The following is a 23,565-nucleotide window of genomic DNA, read 5'->3' on the forward strand; positions in this document are numbered from 1 at the left end:
GAGCTCTTTTCTACCGCCCCACCACCACCACTCGCCCCCGACACAAACAAAATTCCTGATCAAGAAGATAACCCCCCCCTTTGTAACTTTGTAATTGATCAAATTCAATCAATTAAATACGGTGGAATGCACATAGGTGTCTATGACAATAATATTATGCAAAAAAAATGCACATGTAGGATCAATAACTTTTCTATTAATTGCAAGATATTCTTAGATGTATCATATCAACTGCATTTGGGAAATGAATTGACACATTAGTGATAAATTAAACTTTGGAAACAGTTTCTTCTTCCTTGGTAATGCGTGTTGCACAGTAATGCATCCAATAAAGTTGTTTTCCAAAGGCACAAATATTTAAAAAACAAAACAAAACAAAACAAAAAAACCCCACAACATTGATATAAGAGAGCTGAGAGTGTACTTATGTGGGGATGCTTGTAATTGAACAGCATACGTAGTTTACCGTGACTTTTAGTACTGCAATATTATAGCAATGCAGCTCTTCCTCAGCACGTTGTCCTACTCTGTTAGCTTGATGAAAACCAGGAAGAGATTGCTTCCAAGAGATGACAAAGAAACTCATTTATATTAGAAGCTACTAAAACTGCACTAAATAAACATTAGTGTGTTTCCTAGGGTGGTTCTTTTTATGTTCCTTTTGTTTCAGTTAGATCTCTATAGTTGTCAGAAAAAAAAAAAAAAAAAAAAAGACTTTAATTTAGCAATTCAATAAAATCTCTATTTTATAGCGAGTTGTTCTTTGTCTCCCTCCAGCCCATGCCTCTTGGCTAAAAGCTGCCATTCTGTAGTGACTGATAACTCACTTTGCTCCTTTGATTTCATGTCACGCATACTTGAAGAGCATCTTCTAACTTACTCAGGGCTTGTTTTCCTTTCTGCTTCCAATTGGTTTTGCTCTATGTTTATTTTGTTACCTGTGCCCAAAGGCTGCTTCCTTATGTGGGAACAGCCCATGCATCTTCTGATTTTTGCCATATGGTGTGCTGTACTTCTCTGTGTGATATTCTTGTGATTATATACATCAGCACATTCCCTAAGTGGCAATTTTGACAGTGCGTGTACAGCAGTAAGCATTTGCATATGGTGTTTGAAGTTACCAAACTTGCCCTGGCAGCATGACTTCTCCCTTCTCATCTGCTTCCCCTGGCAGTGTACTTTGGAGGGATATGAACTTTGGGAAGAAACTTGTGGTACCTGCATGTGAAATGCATTGCTGTGCAGACGAGGACGGGAGATCAAGCTTGTGATCTGTTAAGGAGAGGGAATTATGGGAAGAGAGATTTGCTAGGCTATAAGCTCCTCATCTCTTTCCAAAAACAGAACACGCTAATCTTCTCCGAAGTAAAACTGTTTCTGAGAAGAAAGACTACAGAAACCTATTTATTTATTTATATATATACCTAAAACTTTATTTTATGCCCCATTTTGGTTGATAATACAGTCCCACTGTATTATATTTGATTAAGCTCTACATTTTTACAGAAAATAAGGATCATCAACTAACTCATTCCAATGGAACTAACTTCGTGGACTAAGCCTCATCAAGGATATTGTCAAATTATATGAGGCATTTTTAAATAAAAAAGATATTGAGTTTTGTGTCTGTGAGTAATGCAAGATTTTGTGTCGTGTTGTTATACAACGTGCCTGTGGTGGCACTTTAACTTATTACTCCTTGTTCCTTATACAAGAGTTTTCCATAGCTATGCATGTATTTACCAAGTTTTATTGGTTAATAAGTGATTTTGCTCAGCCTGTTATTCTCATTCCTTATCTCCCACTGTGTTTTGGGTGCTTTCCAAAACTGAGTGCAACTTGCATCCTTTACGAGCAGTGGCAAAAAAAATCTCTCTCCAGTTTGGATTGTTCTCCAGAATTTCTTGGTCAAAGCACTGACGTGTCTGAGCTCTTTCTCTAGCAGAGCTCTGCAACACATGGCAGTGAGTTCTGTGGGCATTAGGGGAAAAACAGGCCCTGAACTAGCCATTACAATGGGAGAGAATCTGCCTCATCTTTCTTACTGAGAATGCACAAGAAGTAATATTGCAGTGGCATAAGAAATACTATTGCTTGTAGGTGTCATAGTGGAGGAACGAATCTGTATCTGGGAGCAGTGAAAGGTACGGTCTTCATTTCAGCCTGTGTTGGTTGGCTCAAAGCCTTGTCCTTCAAAGATACAAATTCCAGTTGTCCTCCCCAGGGTTTGTCCACATGTATTAATTACTTTGTTAGACTGCTTTGGGACAAATGGTCTGGATGTTCATAAAAACAGAATGCTTATTGTTACTTCCTTCTATGTAATCATAAAAATTAACATCCAGTCTCACTTAGAAAATGATTTCTGGGTAATTCCTATGTGGGCCAGAGCCTATTTAGGAAATCTTTTGGAAAACTGTTTTATTTTTCCACCATGAAAAGAGAGTTCATGTCCCAAAGCTGACAGTGGAGGAAACCTCTAATGAGTACCAGCTGCTGTGCTCAGGTGAACTCAGTACGTCAATAGCTTATGGAGAGTGGAAAGTTTGCATGGAGATCCCTGTGCTGTTAATGCTACTGGAGAGAGAAAGGACATAGGCAAATCATTAATCCTAACACCCACATTTCTGAGCCTTTAATTCAAGCCCTCATGAGACAATTTTGCACACAAAATAAACACAGTATACTCAGAGGACATGGTATTACTAGTGATAGATGCCCGCTAGAATAAGTCAACTGTTTTTTATTTATGTGATTTTATGAAACAGGAAAGCAAGAGCTGTGAGCATGTACTGCCATGAATCTGAAGCTTGTTGTTGTTGAAATGAGAGCTGTGGCACTTGTTTGGCTTGCTGTGGAATTATCTCATGGGTTGGCATGTAAAGATAATTGGCTAATTGGCACTGATTGTGTGTTACCTCAGTTTGCTGGCTGATAAATGGCTGTGGATGAACACCTGTTTTAGATGTGGTTCTATGAGAAGATGGTGGGAGCGTGATGTAAGTTATGAACCCCTACAGCTATACAAAGTTAAGGTAGTTCTCTTCATTATCCATGACTTTTCTATAAAACTCTAAAGTACTTAAGTTGTTCTTTAGTGCGGTAGAAGGTTAAAATACTAGCACATAAATATTGCTCATGTGAGATTAATAATGTTCATATGTCTATGTGTTTTTTTGTTTTTTGAGTGGAATTCTCTTGTTCTTTTTCTTAGATATTGTGAAATTATTCATGGATACATTTGTGCTTTGCATTTGTTTTAATTGAGTTTATCTACTTATTGTATTTGCTTGCAGTATGAGAGATGTTATCTTTAAAAATAATTTCTGTAAGAGAAATAAAGGTAACTATGGTCCTTTTCATGCACAAGTATTGTTGCAAAGAAATGGACTTTGAAAATCACAGAATAAAACTTGCCAGTATTCACATTATATTAAGAAATCAGAGCAGGTCAGAAGATGGAAAAAGCTTTCAATTTTGTTTTCAACCTTATATGCAACAGAACATTACTTGTTTGAGTGTTCTGGTTAAAACAAGAAATGCCTGTGTGTTCTGATAGCATAGTGATGGACTGGGTGATCTTTTCCCTTGGTCAGCTCTGTTTTTTGCAGCTCACCATGCAACCTCATAGCAACATACTGCCTCTGAGAACAGCGTGCAGATAAATCTTCCATGATCCAGATAGATATTTCCAAAGAGCACACGTATTTGCCTTTGATAAACACTCAATTTCAACAAATGCCTGACATTCTCAAATAATTTCCCTAGGGGTCCAACACGTGAGCTCCTGTAGTGTAGTGTTGTCTTACATTGGCACATTTCTCAACTCTTCAATGTTGTCACTTCTAACAAGTTGCCCACGTTATTTGTACCTGCCAAATAAAAGATGGCAGTGGGGTCTTCACTGTCATACATAACCTTTAAATGTCAGAAAAGTATCATCCCGATATGTAATAGGTGTGAGATAACTTATTTACCCACCTTATGTTATGCCTTCATTACACAAAGAAAGAGGTTCTGGGTAGACGTTGCACAAGGTCAGGTTTTGTTCTTGTATTACTTTGCATGGAGGGGAACTCTCAAAAACAGTTACGTTGTTAAAAATAGCAATGGAACTCACGGGATATTAAAGTAAACTTCCCTAATTACTATAATTTAAATTTACAACATTAATACCCAGAAAACCTATTATGAATAAAAGCTCCTAAGCAGGAAAGAATTAAAACCCCTAAATTCCATTAGTGACATCTGATATAGAAACACATTAGGAAGGCTAAACACCGCACTGGTTGCTTAGTTAGTTTAATCCATTAGCATTAAATACGTTCATTTCATCAGCTGCTTGGTTCAAGGGATCCAAGATGAAATATGTTCTTTTGAAGTGAATAAGGTGATTTCTTTCAGAGGAAGGAGGTAAACAGTGACTGTTATGTCACGGGTTTTGCATGCTGTGTGCATACCTTATCATTACGAAAGAAATAATATGCAATTTTGACTTAACAGGTTTCAAATATATGCATGTTGAGAAAAATGTATGCTTCAAAACGTGAGGTAGAAATCGGCATAGTCTAGAAATAGACCTCTTTTACTTTATTAACCCTTTAAATAAAACCCCACTAAAAATCAACTAAGAGACTAACATTATTCTTATGGAGCTCAGCCTAAAGCACAGAGAAGCAAATGGAAATCGGTTAGTTCCTTCGGGTTTAATCAGGCTTGGGCTTTGTTTGCTTTTAACAAAGTCACACAATAAAGACAAAATTAAACAGATCTACAGCAATATGTAGGAAAGCCTGGCGCATCAGGATGCTCACAAATCTTAAGAAGCGGAAAATGTCTTAAAACAACCAACAAGATGATGTGGGAAAAGTAATAGAAGTATCTAGTGGGAAAAAAAGAGCCTGCTGTATCACTTGTAGAGAGAGAAGAACTGGGGAAAACAATTAAGTGGGAATGGAAGACAATCACTGGCATTGGGATAGGAGCCCTGCTGGGAGCACAGCCACTGGTTGTTAGGTGCCAGTCAGGGGTTGAGAAGGCTTCTGAAAATCTCCCTCATGAAATGCCAAGTCAAGCAGTTTGACATTTTTCTCTGCACTTAATATAATTTCTGCCTGCTCCTTTAGAACTGTGGTACTGCTTTCTGTGAACTGACTTGAGAGAATATTGACCTAACTATTGTTTCTTGGATTTTGAGTGTGTTTGGACTTTTGGTACTGTAAACACACCATGCGTGGTTCCTCCATTGCCAGTTAAGTTTCCTTTTTCTATAACTGAACCACCTGAGAATGACACTGGATGGTGCATTAAAATTCTTAGTTACTGTCTCTTTTATTCGTATTTTTCTAGGAGAGTAGAAAGTTAAACTCAACCTGTCATCTGCTTAAGCTTTGTGGTTTTGTTGTTTGACTATATAAATAGATAATTTCTGTGAATTGCATATGCTTAGCAAGGAAAAGAACCTGTTCTTTTTCACAGAGGTGACCTATAGGCCCTTTGCAGACCACACTAGGAATATATTTTCATAATTAATATGAATGTTATGTGCTGCAAGATATCTAAGATCAATGCTTGTAAAGCAATTCCTCCACTCAGACAAAATAAACTCATCCATCATTATTTTACAATGACTATTATGTTCTATATTGTTTGGATTCGTTGGTAAGTCTTAGAGAAGTATATTAACAGTAAATACAATTTTATTGTGTTATGCTTTGGAGTATCTCCATTAGAGAAATGTCTTAGAAGATAATTAAAGTCAGATCAGTTCGGGGGGGGGAGAGGGAGAAAGAAATTCAAGAAACCAATTAAAATGGGAATGGAGAGCAATCATCATTGTAAAGGATTACCAGGAAGAAGACAAATAGTGACTACAGCGAAGTCAGCTGTTGACTGTTCAAAGCTAGGGATGATCAGAAAACATATCTGAATAAACCTCTCATATGATTGCTAGTAACTGTACCTGAAAAGACATATCTCTAAGAAAATCCCAAAGTCAATTTCAATGGTTCTGTCTCTTACCAGGGGCAATGCTAATTGCTATCAGGGATATTGGGGTAAAAGGAAAAAACACACATACATATACATGTATGTATGTATACGTGGGCTGAGTATACTTTTCTATATGGAATGTATGGCACCTAGGACAATAGCTCCAACACTGGCTTCAGCCTTTGGCTGTTAGCACTGCATAAATATTAAATAATAATTGGAGCCACATACCCTGTGTTACCAGAACCCTTTGTAATTCAGCTCATACCAGCTTTATATTGTACCGTGTTTATTGATCACTTCCTTTTCAAATGTGTCAAGGAAAAGAAGCACTTCATTCCACTAGCTATAGAATTCACACTATGTATGGAAATTATGAGAACTTCTTTATTGTTAATAATTTTGTTTAAATATATTAGGAAATATTCTAATGAATGCAGTCTACGTAGTGCTACCATGAATGCAGCTAAAAAGATGAGTAATTTCCGCTAAGGTAGTTATATAATTTTTTTCCTTAAATCAGAGATATTTACAAGCATTTCTTCTGCCAGACATGATTTTTCATGAGTGTTTGGTGTACAGATTAAAATTATTATGCTATCATTAGCAGATTGCTTTTTTGTTGGATTTAGAGATAATTATACTTAATGCCGTGATTATTTCAATTATCCTTTGTAGGCAGTTGATATTTTATGTACTTAGTCTGGTTTATAATCCAGCAACTGGTGTGTGGATTGTGTTATACTCTTCAGTCCACTTTCTACTAGTGCACTGATGTTCATTTTATGTAATGTGGGGGTCCTTCCAAAATAACTCTTAGGCAGCTATGGACTAATGTCACATACTTAAACCTTTTATTTATTTATTTATTTATTTTTAAATACGTTTAGCTTTTTGTTTAGTGTTGGGGGAGAGAGCTTGTTTAACCATTCTGTTCAGTGTTTGTATGAATTTGAACTTATAGTTACAGAAAAAAATGGAAGTATTAAAGCACAATGAAAATTGAGCTGTCTGTATCTAGCCTTTCTTATCACCCTGTTACATGACTGCTTTACCAAGTCTTCAAAACGTGAACAAGAAACTACTTATTTTTCTCCTTCCTCTTGTAATAGTTACAGATTCACTCATATCTGTTTATGAAGAGGCCTTAAGCAATAAAATTGACAGTGAAGGTAACAAAATATAAGGGAGAAATAAGCATATTAATGAGTGTTTGCGTAGATTTTCCAGTCCAAGAATAATGCTTGATAATGGCATCTAAACCAATAGAAGAAAATCTGCAGAAGTCTCATTATAAAGCATACCTCTTTCTAAATATTGCTTTTTGCAAAAATCTGCTAGTGATTTCCCTGCAGGTTTCTAAGGTCCATTCTAAATGAGGTCCTCTCTCCTGCTTTGAGACCTTCTAAGGAACGTTGATACTCAACATCATATATATGCATATATATACGCATACTCATATGTGTATATATATATATATGCATACTCTCATTGAGCAAGAGTCTCTGTGTTTTTCTTACTTCTACCGACTACGAATGGGGAAAAAAATTCCAAGAAGTGGATTTAAAATTCGAAGTTGCATAAGATTTACAGAGGACTTTATTTTACTATAGGAACCCTCCTAGACCTTCCTTTTTGTTTCCCTGGCACAAGATACTTTTATTATTGTTACTTCAGAAGTCCAAAGTTTTTCAGTTTGCCTAGATGTTTTTTCTCACTTTTGAGAAGTGCAAAGTCTATCTTGTGATGCATAAATTTTAGTGTCTGAGAGGATCTATGCTCTCCTGTTACATCCAGTTCTGCAGGAAGAAGCATCTTTGGTAGTTACAGGAACTCAAAAGTTGGTGGTTTTTCACTTTCCTGCGGTCTTTTTCTCTCCCTTCTGCCACAGTAACCTGATGGTTTGCATAGCAGAATCAAAACCTCATTTATTCAGGAAAATTAGATTCAATCTTGAACTATCAGACTGGGGACTTCTTAGGAGCAGGTGAGATAGGTGATCACGATTCAATCAGGGTTTTATCAATACAGGGCTGGAACTGCTTAGCTGTGTTTACAGAAAGCTGGACATGAGCAGTCCTGTGCATAGGCAGCTCATATATCTGCACATGTATTTTCCTCTCCTTGCTTTGAATGTAGTTTGAGCAAAGTACTTCTGAGTCTGTGGTAGATGTGACATTTGGGGACCTGGCCTTGTTTCAGTCATGTGAAATCCAGGCACAGGAGTAGCAATGTAATGGTAAAGACGTGGATTATAAAAGGGGGGTGGGGGGGATTATCTGTATCTTTCCTTCCAGATGGTGTTTTTCTTTTTGATCAGAAATGGTTGTTGGTTTAATTCCTGAATTGTTGGCAGGCCTGCAGTTGCTTTGTAAAAGATCTGACAGAGCAGACATAGAACTAAAATATAAGCAGCTTGGGAAACATAGCATAGGCAGCAGATCAGGTAAGAAGAATAAACTGTATGCCATTGCTACTTCCAGAATCATAACTTCTTTGGGTTGATAAAGTATTATTCTGTGTAAAATGACTTAAGAGGAACATTTCTGCTCTGCTATGTTTGGAATAGAAGTAGGCTTATTCCTAAATCTCTGGGGGTTTTACAGTGTTTCTGTGAACAACAGGAGGCAAATCTGTGGGTTTTTCCCATTAAATTCATGCTGGTATGTACTTGCCTCTGTATTTTATCTTGGATAATGATATTGTCCAAGGTGCAAAAGCCAGTCTTTTGATGTAAAATATACATGAGAAAGGTATTTTGGGTACAAACCATAGGCCTATTGGCTAGGAACTGTATGTCTATGCTGACTATAAAATATGATAATCATAGTCTTTTTGGAGACTGTAAATATTTTTCAGGCATCATACTATCAGAGAACGATAAATACACATTTTTCAAAGGCATACCAATACCACAAATATACCCTTTTCTTCAAGGAAACATTTGAAAATCTGGCCTATAAAAGGCAAGTTTTAGGACACTTGGATCAGTCTTACTCCCTGCTGGGGTGTCCCTACTGGACCCTGTGTAGTCATCACTACAGGATGTAATGTTGAATGGAATACTGCAAGAAACCACAGAAAATAATAATGATGGATGCACAGCAGCGTTAGCATAAGGTTATAGGAAGAAAAGAGAAACTGCTGAAGTATAATAGTAGTTTCTTCCAGAAGACATCACCTTCCTTTGAAGGGAATGAGGGGAAGGGAATGGGAGGGAAATGCATTCCTTCTTATCACTATTATCCAATTCAAGATGAAATAAATGCAAAGCGTTTCATAATATGAGAGCTGGCTAGTTTTGTATTTTGTTTTGCTGGCTAGGGTGAGGTAAAAATACAGCCTTCTCCTAGTAAAACTATACTGCATCCTGAGCCAATTAAGTCTTTCCCAGTCCAGAAGATTCAGGGAAGGAGAAGAACTAATGAACGGGAGAGATGGCTGGAAGAGAAGCATGGAGGGGGGTGGAAAAAGTACCTAACATAGTCAAGATGTTCCCAGATACTAATTCATCCACTGGAGAATGAGTAAGAAAAAGTAGCACTTCCACTGATCCACTGTTTTTTTTACAGTCTCTTCTTTTATTAATTTAACACCAAATCTACCCAAAGTGTGTAGGATCAATGAGAACCTAAATAACGGGAGAAAAAAAAATAAAAATAATAATTCTGTCCTGTGCAGAATGAATCAAATAGTCAATTTTCTATCTGCTTGGAAGAGAATTGAAGTTTTCTTAACTTCATACTTGGACTCAAACTCAGAGAGACCTATCTTAAAACTCTTATGCTTTTGGAGAATACTTAAGTGTTTTCTCTTCACAGAGTCTTTCATGTGAAGTTGAAGCTGTACCATAACACGCTACTATAATTACCCATGTGGGATTTATTCCTAGGACTGGAAATAACTGGAAACCTCCTGGCACTGCAAGCTAGCTGTGTTTCTTGGTACTTTCATGAGGGTTGTAGGCAGAATATTAGTAGAATAAATATGTTTTTCATAGTAGGGAGAAGATACATTGCTAAATTCAAATTTGCACCAGAAATCATGAATCAGAGGCTGAGTTTAAATTGCCAAGTGTTCTGTGTGCTCAGGCTTTAGTTTTGGACCCTTGAAGCTGGGTTTCAAGTACCTGAAACATTTGTAGAAAGTAAAGTAAAACATCTTGGGAAGCCCATAACTATAATCTGAAGTTTGTGTTTCTTTCCTTCAGAGAAAAGAAGGATAAAAGGAAATAGGTGGGTTTCTGTCTACTTCTATAGCCCTCAAGAGGTCATATATTTGGATGTCAAGTGTTCTGGATATTTCTTTTTTTTTTTTCTTTCTTCTTTCTTTTCTTTAAAAAAAAAAAAAAAAAAAAAAACAATTTCACATCAGGTAATGTAGTAGGAAGGATTGCTCTTTTATATTACTTTAAACTCTGCTGTGCCATAGAAACTGACCTTCAGCTAGCACAACAGAAAAGATCCTGATATTCTCTCCAATTCTAATATTCTCTCCCCCTTCAGGTTACCTCCAGTGGTAATATTTTAGGACTGAGATACAACTTGGTGTTAGTTGCAATCTCAAAATAAAGCTTTACAGTAGACAAATACTTGATTGAATCAAGTCCTAATGCTTTCATTCATCTTGGACTATATATATATATATATATATATAATGACAGAAATATCTCTCATTTCAACACAGCCAATTTTAAGTAGAAGTTGGAATATGAGCAGACAAGTAGTCCTGAGTGAGTCTCCAAAGGATGTCTTAGTGATAGAAATTCTCTTGCAAATCAGTGCCAAAATACTACTTCATAGCCTGTCAACTGTTTAGCCATAATTACAGCTTCTCTATTTGGTCCCTACATGAGAATTTTTCTCTTATAATTTTTAATTTCCCAGGAGTTCTCATTAACGGTTGAAACCATTTGCTTGATTTCCCTTTATTAAATATACTGAAAAGTCAGCTGTCTTGGGAATAAAATACAATTTCATAATTAGGAATATGTGTTTATTCCCTGTGCTGCATTTCTGCTTTATTCTTGTTTACTTCTGTTCTCTGAAAGTCCAAGTTTATTTACAATGCTAAATGTTTAAACAAACAATTTTTTTTTTTGCTGGATTTTTCTCCCAATTGTTTTATTTTTTCCAGTGTAGTAGGCATTTTTGTTTGAATTATTTACAAAATTAGCAGGGTAATGAAGTATAAATTTAAAGTATATGGTAATTTTTAGTCTTATATTGAGGGCTATTCATGATGGCAAAAATCTTTTTTTTTTTTTTTTTTTTTTTTTCCCCGTCAGAGTTTAACGCAGTTCTTTGTTTTGAAACAGTAAATCCCACACTACCCTCTCTACCTTTTTTTTTTTCCCTTGGTCTAAAGAAGACAGAGCATAGCAGTAATGAAATAGCCAACTGAGCAGCAGATTCTCATGATGTATCTTTATTCTTTCTATCAGTATCTTTTATGGAGTTTGAGACTTCTTTCTCCTCTAAGTTAATACTGTTACCAATTCTTATTTATATTCCGGTATCATCCATAAAACCTAATGTAGGCTGTTTGTCCTACTGTGATAATACTGCGTGTGGACAGTGATCCACACCTGGAAATTATAGTACTGAGAACTGAAGTCACTTGCCCAGGGTGACAAATGTAAGTTAAAAAATTAATCTTGCTTAATTACACCTTCATTACACAATATGTCAGACTGTACTGCCTACGCTGGTAAATGACATGCCTTTATTTTGAAGTTCTGTTTTGTTCCAAATATAGCAGTTGTCTTTTAATTGCAAACTCAAAGTTTTACTATTTTCCTGTTGACAGGAATGAATTCCAATTATTCTTATGCTCAGTATAGCCTTCATCCCTTCCCCTGCTGCTGCTTTGTGACTTCTTGTATGCAGATCTCTGTCTTCTTCACAGTTAGGCATTTGCTTTTTTATTTATTCATTCATAGATTCAGTAACACAATAGAGATTTCAAGCGCAGAGATTGTTGTGAGAATGAATAGGAGACCAGAGGCCCTGAGGACAGATGGTTTGTTTTTTTTCTTTAGACTTTTGGACTGAGCATGCTTGGAAAGGCATGACAAAAATGGAACCACAAACACAAGAGAAGAAAAACTGTAGTACATTAGCCCAGGTTTTAGTTTTATTATTATTGTTACTGTATATAACAACCTAGAAGAGGTCAGTTTGAGACATACCTTCAATACTCTTCTCTGCCTGGTGAAATATCTGGCACAGACTTCTGCACCAGAAGAGACCTCTGCGTGTCTGTGTGATTGAATGCCAAGTCACTTTCTGCAGGAGAAGTCAGTTGGCAGCAGGGAGCTAAAGCAAGTATTGCAGCTTCCATGAGCTCCCTAAAGAAAACCCATGGTGTGGGGCACATGTTACACTTCTTTCTGCCCTGTAATATCTATGAGAAAACTGCAGATTGCCTTGCAGTGGGAGCCTGGAAAAAAGGCTGGGTCCTTCAGGAGCACTTTGTTTGTGTTGCTCCATTAGGAAAGCTGAATTAATTTTCTGTTTCTCTTTGGAAGTTCCCATCTGGTGTGTGGCTGTGAATAGCAGCAATGGAGAGAGCCAGAGGAGTGCTTTGCTAGCCGGCTGAGCAGGGAAACCTTGGAGCGCAGGTTATTAAGAGAGGTTGCTGTGCAGCAAGAGCCTTTTTGCCCTCCTTGCCCTGAGCTCGGACAGCTGGAGCAGGGAGCTCTGACAGATCTACTGGAGGAGGTCTGAGGAAGTTTGTGATAATTAAGTGCTCTTTGGATTCCCTTGGGTCTGGCTTGCAGCACGGAGTCTTTGCCAGTGATATGTGTGGATAGGCTGGGAACAAACGATATGTCAGTAAAAAGGATTGCTGACACTTTCTACAGTCGGTGGACAGATTTCTGGAGATTTTCTCACCAGCTCTGCTACATCATGTGAAGTTTTTCTAAATACATGTACAAATCCCAGTTCTTGTGAAGACAGTTTATCCTTCCTTTAGCACTCGCCATATCCAAATGATAGTTTCGGCATCAGAGATTTAGCGTATCTTTCTTTTGGTGAAGCTATTTAAAGCTCTGGATATGACTGTTTTCCTCCTGAGTGAAACCATTCTGTGGCAGAGCTCAGAGTACCCTGCAAACATAAGCTTTTTATGATATTAATTACACCTGTAATTTAGGCAGGGTAAACGATGCATAAAATTTACATGCAATTAAATGAAGGTCAGGAAGTGCTTCAAATGACTCAGATTGGTTGGGAAGAGATCTAAAGCTGCTGTCAATCAAAAAATGAGACAGGTAATTATTATCTGCTGCAATACCTCCATATCAGACACCTGGCGATGAAGTAGACTTGAGAGTTATAACTGAGGTGCCCAAACCCCTTTAGAGAGCAAAGAGGAAAGAAACTAGGGATCCATTTGAAAAACACTGCTGTGGAGTTCCTGTTCCTGGCTGTTCCTCAAGGGGTATAGCATCTGTATCTTCAGGATTTCTCTTTATATTTGGATTTGCAACCTTAAATGAGGACACATATCTATGAGATCTTCCAAAGACTGGAGCAAAGGAAACTCTATGCTTTTATTTTACTTGTCATCTTTTTAAACAAAATGACTTCCCTCTCATGCTGTCCCTGCCTCACTGCTCCCGGGAGGTTGCAGTGGAAGAGGGGGCTTTGCAGTGCCTTTCTGTTACAGGACAGCTTAAGTTGTTTTCTGCTGCATGGCCGTTGTTCATGTTTGCCTGAAATCACCTCATTAAAGCACCTGTGGGAGGTAGATGGCATGTGTTCCCTTTCTGCCAGGCAGAGATCAGCATCTCACAGGCTCAGGGTAAAGCAGACAGGCTTGCCACTGTGTAGTAGGCTGAGGAGGTGGCAGTCTCAGAACTGTTGCTGGGTCAGAGATAATTCAATTTGGTTGATTTCTGTTCAGTTCTCTGAAGATGCGTGATGTCCTGATTCCCACAGTGGAAGAAAGCCTGTATTGTGTGTGTATGTATGGTGGTTTTTTTTTGCGTTTGTTTGTTTCTCCCCCTCTCCATTAAATTTAACCAGTGTTAACCTTAGTGTTAACATTTTCAGCTCTTACTGCTGATATATCTTGCGTGTTTACGCGGCCTTTGTGACCGTATCACCTGCAGAACTGAATTTCAGCAAAGTGAGCTTGCAGTCACTCGCTTGGGCAGCCACTCACTTGGCCTGCCTTGTGATAGCTACGTGTTCGGTGTTAGTCACATATCAGCTCTGACCATCAGACACTGCTGCTCGGATGTTCTTTATCTCCTCATCCACAGCCTGAAATTTTCAGTTAAACTTCTAAAATTAACTTCCTGGGCGGCTAAAAGAAATGCTGACTTCACTACTTCCAAAACACATCTATATCCCTGCTGTGACTGTCTATTTAATATCCTAAGGGGGCAATGAGATGATAATAAAGCGTATCATTCACTTGAAAAGGTATGAGAAAACACGTGTAATTAGGATCACCAACTTTCCCTTATTACCAATGAAGCATGGCGAAAGTAATAAAAATAGAATTGACTTAACAGATCTTGAGATTTTGCTGGCTTTGGATCTGGAAATCAGATTCTGTGAAGTGCAGAAGTAGAATTGTGTGAATTGATGCAAAGATCATCAATAGCAGAAAACTCACAGGATGTACTCTTAATAAGCCTTGTGAAAGCTATAACAGTATTTCTCCAGGTGTAGTTAGCACCAGTTACCTGTTCCCCTTATTATTCAGGGGAGTAAAATTGGCTTTGTAAATCATACTAGAGGATGCATCTGCTTTCTGCCGCATTTTGCAAAGTAATAAAACAGTTGCTGATTGAGGTTTTAGAGAAAATGTTACTAATAAATGATGCCTAAATTCAGAAAACTAAAACCTCACGAATTCAGACTTAACCTTTATTTGTGTGTCTGGGATGAAGTCGGTCCATAAATCTGTAAGGTCCTGCTCTCATATTCAGTCTGTCTTTTGGAAGGTAAACCTGAAATGAAAACACAACAGTGAGCTTACTTGGGTGTGTGAGAGAGGAGTCTTCTTGAACCTCATTCTGCTAGTGGTTCTGTCCTGGTTTTGGCTAGGATAGAATAAGTTTTCGTCCTACCAGCTGGTCTGGTGCTCTATATTGGTTTTGGGGATGAGAATAATGTTGATAACATGCTGATGCTTTAATTGTTGCAGAGCAGCGCTTACACTAAGCCAAGGACTTTTCAGCTTCTCACTCTGTCCTGCCAGTGGGCAGGCTGGGAATGCAGCAGGAGCTGGGAGGGGACAGACCCAGGACAGCTGACCCAAACTGGCCATTCCATACCTTATGGTGTCATGCTGGACAATTAATATGGGATGGCTGGCTGGGGTAGGGGCACTGGCTGTTTGGGGATAGTCTGGGCATTGTTCAGTGGATGGTGAGCAATTGCATTGTGCATTACTTTTTTTTTTTTTTTTTTTTCTGTTCCGATGAACTGTCTTTATCTCAACCTACATTTCACTTTTTTATTTTTTTTCTTTTTTCTTCCAATTCTCTCCCCCATGACAGTAAGCGATGTGGGGGGAGAGGGTGAGCAAATGGTTGTGTGGTGCTTAGCTGACCGGGTTAAACCACAACAGGCTCACATCAAGAAGCACTGGATTGCATAAGCAACTGCATTAGAATTGTACTTGTGTGCTGAAAATTGTAAAGGCTTTCCAGTTTTGCACTGCTTTTAACAGGAGTATAGAGACTAGTTTATTATGATGGAGCACACAGAATGCTTATAATGGAGACAACATCAAATCTTTGGTATCCTGTTGTTATTATGGTGTATTCCTGTTTTGAGGAAGTGGATACATGATACATGTGCTTATAACTCTTGCCCTTCAAATATTCCTGTGAGAAAATGAAAATAAATGCTTTCTCCTTTTATTGTCAGGTGTGTGATAAGGCAGAAGCACTGAACCTCGCCCCCAAACAAACAAAACAAAACAACAAAAATTTTGTCAATAGAAACTTATGCTAATGATTGTCTGGAAATAAAACAAATATTTTTTATAAACAAATATGTATAAACACTCCCTGAATTGGAAGGGAATGTGTGTATGTTCCTGAATATACAAAGCATTGAGGCATAAGATATTGGTTAAATGCTGAAGTAAAGCTGAAACAGCTGATACCTGCAAAGCTGTTTTCTGCTAGACATATTCCAATGCAATGAACATTACACTTGAAAAGATAAAACAGTACAATATGCTATAACATAAATGAGAAAAAAATACATTGTTTTCTTCTCCCATGAGGTTTAGCAACTACTGTGTTCCTATTTTGTTAGGCTATTCAGACACTTCACTTGGAGGGGGTGGGGGGGGAAGGATGAATGAGGCTGGAACTCTATACTCCTTACTGCATGAAATTATCCAGCAACTGTCTCTTTAGATGAACTACAACGTCCAGCTCAGTATAGAGACCTATAGCGTATCTCCCAGGAAAATGAAGACCAGAAAAATATCTAACTTTGGGACTTATATTTAAATCTTTCTGTTGTTAGTTCCTTCATGTGAAATGTAGAATGAGGAAAGATTTTTTTTTTTTTTTGGAGTTGGCATTTTAAAAGATAGAAATTATACAGCTGCTGTAGCGCTTTTTAGGTAAGGTATCAATTCTCAATAGAGAAGTGTTTGAAAGATTATGTCTCTGCAGATAGATCTGCAGCTATTTTGGATGATGGTTGGATGGAGGTCTCCTTTTTCCCAGGGAATGCACCAGCCCATTGAAGGAAGTTCAGACTTGCTCTCATGATTATCTTCCAGCAACCGATGTACAACATCTTCTTGTGCAGTTAAATATTAATACCACCTCTTGCAATGCTTCATACAGTTTCTTGTGTCCACATCAGCATCACCTGTATCATTCTCCCAGAGAAATAAAATGTCAAGTGAGAAGTTACTGAGAGCTTTTTGGTACTGGCAATTTATTATTTTCCTTAGATATACCTTCTGTACCTGGGTTAAGAAGTCTTCCTTTTTCATTGATTGAGGAATACAGGTTAGAAGCAAGTCCAGAAAGAGGCATGTCATGGGTATTAGAGCAGTGTTTCAATACTGCATGAATCCATAGTATCTATGTGCATTAGGTAAGAGGTCTGAGCAGGTTAGCATTCTGGAATGTGGCGTCTGTCATAGCTCAGTCACAGGACCTCTAAAATTCTCTTTAATAACTTCATATTGCTCACATCTAGGTTTTAATTAGGTGATATTCTTCTATTACATAGCATAAGAGAACTGTATGCAGGAACCTTGAAAAATGTTCCAGTTTTGGGTTTGTACCTTATTAGTGCATTTTAACCCATTCTGATGCTGAACAAGATTTTAAAAAAAGGTATGAAAAATATTGCAGTGATTACTGAAGCAAGTTTCATGCTGTGGATTATGCTCATTATTCATAATTATCTCTTCACAATTAGTCACCTGAATGATATTGTTTTTCGTCTCCAGTTTGGATGATTAGAACTGTAAGAAAACAGAGTGATAAGTATTAACCAATGGAATTGTGATTCTCCCAAAGAAAGGGATATAGATAGTTCTGGGAGCAGAATCCATTTATCACAGCAGGGTTCAGGAGCTATGCATTATTTTTTCTCCTTTTGAATAGAAGCTTTTGCAAAGAAATAAAAAATTACTCCTTGGGAAAAAAAAAATAGAGGGAGGTAATTAGAATTCAAACTTAATTCTCTGTATGCTTCTCTATGAACAGAACATAATTCATCTAGCATTAATATAAAGTGAAGGGAGAGAAAGGACATAACAATGTGATGAATCTGATTTTCTAATTAATCTAAATGTTGAGAATCATATTTTTGCACTTCAGACTTGACTTCTGTTAATAGCATAGAATCATAATGGTTCAGTCAATGAAGAAACTCTTATTTAAAAAGCAGAAGGTATTTTTGGGAAAATAAAAATCAAATAAGTTAAACATGAGGAAAATGGGAAGCTAGTTTATATATATATATATATATATATATAAAGTATTGATATGATCTTTTCCATTATGGAAGAATTTTATATCTAAGACTTTTCACTTATTGTCCGTGCTATTTCTCCCCATCTCATTCTTTGTCTAGAACTATAGTTTCTAGCTCCACAACAGTGAACAAATAAACCTGGGAAAAAAAAAATACAAATGTAGAATTTGCATCAGCTTTAATGGATGTAACTTCAGAATTATTAGCTGTTGGTATTTTGGAGCATTTACTTTAACCCAAATATTATAATCCTTATCTACAGGCCAGTAATACCTCCTGTAAAAGCCCTAACTTTACCCAAAAGCCAGGAGTGTAATCACAGATCCAAATATGTTTCATCTGATTGCAGAGGCAGAACTGAAGTGTTTAGATGGTTCACACCGTCTCCATGGTGGTTTCTCGGGCTCACCCTCAGCTCCCAGGAGTTGGTGGCAATTGCCTCATCAGCTGTAAATGCTGTGGTGTTTTCAGCCTTAGGAGATAGAGGTAAGGCAGCAACAGGTCTTTGGCAATTTAAAACTATTTCTTAAGGATTCTTTTAATTAACCACTCTTCATGCAGATACTGGGGCCATCATAATGCAATGTCAACTTGAACGAAAGCTTAGAAGCATTTACAGAAATCATTGATGATATAAGCATGAGTGAAGTTGGTAGGCTTGCCTTTTCCACCTCCAATAGAGCTATTACAGACCTGTCATCATATGGTATAAAATCATATAGCTTCATATAGCTTTGTCTTTGCAGTTTTATTAGAATTTTTAAATGTGTGGAGTGATGTGATTGTGTTATATCAGTTCACTGCAGTCTCCATTTTTGGACTATTTGCCGAGTTTCATCTTCATTCTTTGCCTTTGCAATGAATACAGCCTGATATTATTACTTCAGTCACGTCTTTCTCCATTAGATCATGGTGACTGTCACTTCTTTTTAATTTGAAGAGCTGTTTTGGACACTGGAAGAGAGTGGCTATTATGTTTCACACAAAACCAATTTGGAATTTGGTTCTGAAAGGATATTTTAGTCAAACAACATGATAATGCAGGAAGAAGATGAGGGAGAATGGAAAACTCGGCAAATAAAATAAAATAATGTAGCCCCCAAACCAACATTATGAGAAGAATGTGTAATTGCAATTATGTGGTGTGCAATGTGCTCTGGAAAAAATGAGCAAATAATTTGCAATGAATAATTCATTGTACTAATTTGGCTGTTTATCGCTCTGTGGAAAATTTGCAAGCAGGTTGTAGTGTCCTCAAATCTTAACTGCCTGGGAATGAAGTTTCTCAGGGAAAAAAAAAATAAATCAAGTTCAACATCAATTGGTTAGACAACGAAGACAGGTATGATTTTGTGGGCCCTTTCAGTGAGGCCAATGCATGCTGTTATTGAGACTACTTGAATTTGTTCTTCAGTAAGGAGAGACTGAGGTGATTGTGAGAAATGAATAATTGAAGAGTGTTTCTCCACAATATATATATTTAAGGTAACTCCTAAGTTCTAAAGCTTAAAAATATATATGTTTAAATAAAAAGGGAAAATACATTGGGCAAGCTAGAACAAAGAAGTCTGTTAATTAGCAGCAATAAAAATAACCATGCTTTTCCTTCAAAAGTAATTATATGCAAAAATATAGTTTGTGTAAAAAGGAATAATTAACATAGAAAATGTATAATTGCATTACATACACAAGAATAATTAAATCTGAAGTCTTAAATGCCTTATGAATGACTTTTACAAGAAATGGCTACATTTTTGGTGCCAGTACGAATAGCAAATTTCATGGTGAAACTATTCATGCTTATCAGCTATTGCTGCTTTCCCTCTTAGAAGAGAAACTGAATCAGGAAATTGTCTGTATGAAGGGATTCAGGCACATTAGCAAGGTTATGTGAGATAAAGATGAGCCAGTGAATGCAGATGGCTTGGTATCTCCTCCAATGTTGTATAAATCTTTCTCTTCTTTTAGAAGCTAAACCATGTTAAAACGAAAAGCCAGTACCAATGGAGCCTGCCACCAACTCTACTGCTGTCAATGGGAGTTACATATCAGGTTCCTGTTGAATCTGTTTGAAATTGGAGCTAGGCTTAATCTTTACTAGGCAAAGGCTGCCGGATCCTCAGGAGTGAGATGTCAGCATCGAGACTGCAGGTGGATCTGCTGGGGGTTCACCCCTGCTCACCTGGAGGAGCAGCCACATGGTTTGCATCTAGATGTTTTCAGAACCCTGTGCTCATTATGGTGGGCTAAGTCATCTGATCAGCATTTCACACGATGGAGACTTGTAAGCAAATCTTGAAGTTGGCTTGCTACAGCGAAGTGAAACAGTTCCAGGCAATGGATTATGAACAGTTTCCATACACTAGATTTCACTTGGTTGCAAAATGTAGCTCTGGAGCATGCTTTGTGCTTCAAATTGCAGAGCAAGATGTGGTATTGCTTGTTAATTTCAACAGGATATTAGCATGAGCAGAAAGAAAGTTTAATCTCTTTGTGAGTGACAGAGAATGACTGATTTAAAAACAAAGCCAAACAAAAGTGGGAAACAACACTTCCCAGCCAAAATTCTTAATGTTCAGGTAAGCCATTCCTGGCAAATATTGAAAAATCTAAAAAATATTGACAGATCATAATCTGTTGAAAGATGAAAAATCAGTGGTATTACTCATAAAATAGATGCCAGTGCAAGGATTTAATTTATTCAATCAGAAAAAAATGAGTTTCAGTCTTTGAAGATACTTAGGTAGCCAATCACTTTTGGATTAATGAGAAGTAGAAGCATGAAGTTGATTTAGACATCTTGCAGTATTGGGATGCTTATGAACTTATGATTTAGTAATCTTTGGATATCCCCAGACAATTTAGTTTAATGGATTTTTTTTCCCTGAATATCTCTGAGTCCCAGAAACATTATTCTATTGAAATTGTTCTTCATCTAAGACTCTGATAGAAAAATAAATGAAAATGTACCTTATGATACACTCTTTAAACCTTTACTATAAGAATGAGTTATTACACAATTTTAAAACCTAGTTTAGTGTGTAAATTATGGGGTTGAATGGTGTTTGTGTGTTTGTAAAGTACTCTGTTCATTGCTTGGTAATCAAAAACTATAGGAAAATAATAGTTCAAAAACAAAAAGAGAAATAGATAAAGTGGAAAAGGCTTCATATTACCTATATGATCTTATGTGATTACAAAAATCTTTCTTTCCAAATAGGTATATTATTGTTACAGGTAAAAAGGCCACATTAAGGGGAGCTGTAGGCAAACTATAATGTTTTCTTTTACTAATACCTATTTATCCGTATACATTTTATTAAACATTCATGAGGCACAGGCAGTCTGAAACAGCAAATCTGAACTAAAGGTTGCCTTACGGCTCAAACTGACAAGCTGATACAGTTCCTCTCACTTGTGTAACTATGCAATCATAAGTTTTTCAGATGATTTAACTCAAGATAAAAACACAATCTGCATGTTCTCTGTGTTTGAGTTCTATACTTGACAAGTATGCTGTGCTAGCCTAGGACCACCAACAGGAATAGCAGCACTAAAATTGAGGAATTACTGCACAGCAAGGTTGTGATGATTTTGCTTTTGCACTGTTCGTACTGGCATTAATTTTGTTAGATCCAGCCTTAAAATCTTTAGAAATTAGATGAAAAGATATCAAAACAATCTCACATCATACTGTTTTTCAGTGATTTTGCAGGAGGTAGGATATTTATTTTTACCTAGCTAATCAATGCTGAACATTTTAGTTTGTAATTCTGTAGAAGTAATTGCCAGAGCATTGTTGCTGCTGAAACAAGATCCTGAGATGTATATAATATCTTACAAATTTTAGCTATAAACATTCAAACCTAGAAAAAGCTCCGATTGTAAAAATATATGGCTGCTGCAAATCAGTGATATTTCCTACAAATACTTAATTTGGATGCTGTGTTTGTGCAAAAAGATTTAGTGGAAGGTCAACTTAATTTCATAAGGTTTTATCTAAAACCCTTGTGTGATCTTCAGCTCCATACATTGTCTATCATTTTAATAGAGTTCAGCTTCTGCAATAAAAATAAATAATAATAAAAAAAGGAACGGGCTTCTGGGGAATAAATATGTTGGGAGACTGACAAACAGAAGTGAAGAAACACAATAAAATTTGTCCCAGGGGGCAGAGGAAGTGGCTAACCTGCTCTCTATTAAAAAGAAAGTGATAATATCAGCAACTGAGGCAGCTAGTGGGGTCGTCTGGGTTATTTTAATGTATATTTGGACAAGACTATAAAATTCAGCAGAGATATTCCAAATATTCAATGCAGAATAAGTGTTGATCACAAGGATCTTATTATGGGTGATAAGATCTTATTGGATATTATGATTAAGACTGAAATGCAACTTTGAGAAATAGCACAGACTTCACAGAAGTTTTAGAGAAGTACACTTTAGATACCAGACTTAACCAAGCTGGTTAACAACCCTGTTCTTGTGGTTTAAGAGTACCAAGTTGTTTCAGAAGGCTGACTTACTCTTGTAATACTTCAGGTAAATACCTCATTTATAACACTTGGTTCAGGAAAGGACTACATGCACCCCAGTAGTGCATGGGAGTAGTCTGAATAAATTCTTCAGAATTATTGTGTGTGGAGTGACATAAATAATGAATTCTTAGTTTCATAATTCATTTATACGTTACTCACTGCACACGGAAACACAGCTGAATCAAAGCTTCAGTTCCTCTTAGTCTGAACCAAAACCCTCTCTGATCTCAATGGTGCAAAATGATAACTTGACGTCCTGCCATACTAACAGCATGTTAGACAGATTGGTTTTGATTTCTTCTTAAATGTTTCATGTTCTAATTGGATGGTGATGGCACATGATTAGTACATTCTTCCTACTGCCCTTTTCATGCTGTCTTCTACTTTTCAGCGCTTTCTTTCAGGGTTAGGCTATCATCCTGAAATTGTCTTTCTTTTGTTGCACGAAGGATCTTGTGCAGTCATTTAATGTTATTTGAATCTCCATATCCCCTCACATCTTAGCACTTTAACAAATTTGTGCTACAGCCTGTTAAATTCAAAGAAAGTTCATTTACTTTAGTGGATTTCAGGTGACTGAATTGCTCCTTCTGGCCTACCCAGTCATAAGTACTATAGATGATACATGGATGGCTGAGACCTTGCTTAGGGTAGAGTTGGTTTGCAAGGATTTTTATTTAAATAATTGAACCTGAGGAATGGAGTCAAATATTGCTACTATTTTACACTCGATGATGCTCTAGACCTGCCAGGACAGGAGGTGATTGGGTTATTGCCAGCTGGCTTCTGCTCCCCTTCTATGTCCCCTTGAAAATGCTAGAGGACTTGCCAGTGGTCTTTAAAAATTGGTAGGGATGAAATAGTCATGAAGTACTTAAATAACAAAGCTTTGTGAGAGTTAGCTTTCCACGTTGTTGCAGAGTGTTCTTCCAAGTTGTTTTGAAATGGGTGTTTTCCAGCACTCTTGCTTCCTGCCCACGTCTGTCATTAAGCTCAAGATGCAGAGTGTTGTGCAAGTCAGAGGCGTTTACTTTTCTTTCCCATTTAGTCAAGAC

The 23,565-nt window shown here is 37.1% G+C and overlaps 1 long non-coding RNA gene across 1 annotated transcript; it reads left to right on the forward strand.

The window, feature by feature from the left end:
- The first annotated feature begins 2,975 nt into the window (after window positions 1-2,975).
- LOC110354040 (uncharacterized) lies at window positions 2,976-20,946 on the forward strand. The gene is made up of 3 exons (XR_002405411.4): window positions 2,976-3,035; window positions 18,322-18,458; window positions 19,941-20,946. It is a non-coding gene; the product is annotated as an uncharacterized lncRNA (long non-coding RNA).
- The last annotated feature ends 2,619 nt before the right edge of the window (window positions 20,947-23,565 follow it).

This window comes from Anas platyrhynchos, chromosome 5 (assembly GCF_047663525.1).
Source record: "Anas platyrhynchos isolate ZD024472 breed Pekin duck chromosome 5, IASCAAS_PekinDuck_T2T, whole genome shotgun sequence".
Lineage (NCBI taxonomy): Eukaryota > Metazoa > Chordata > Aves > Anseriformes > Anatidae > Anas > Anas platyrhynchos.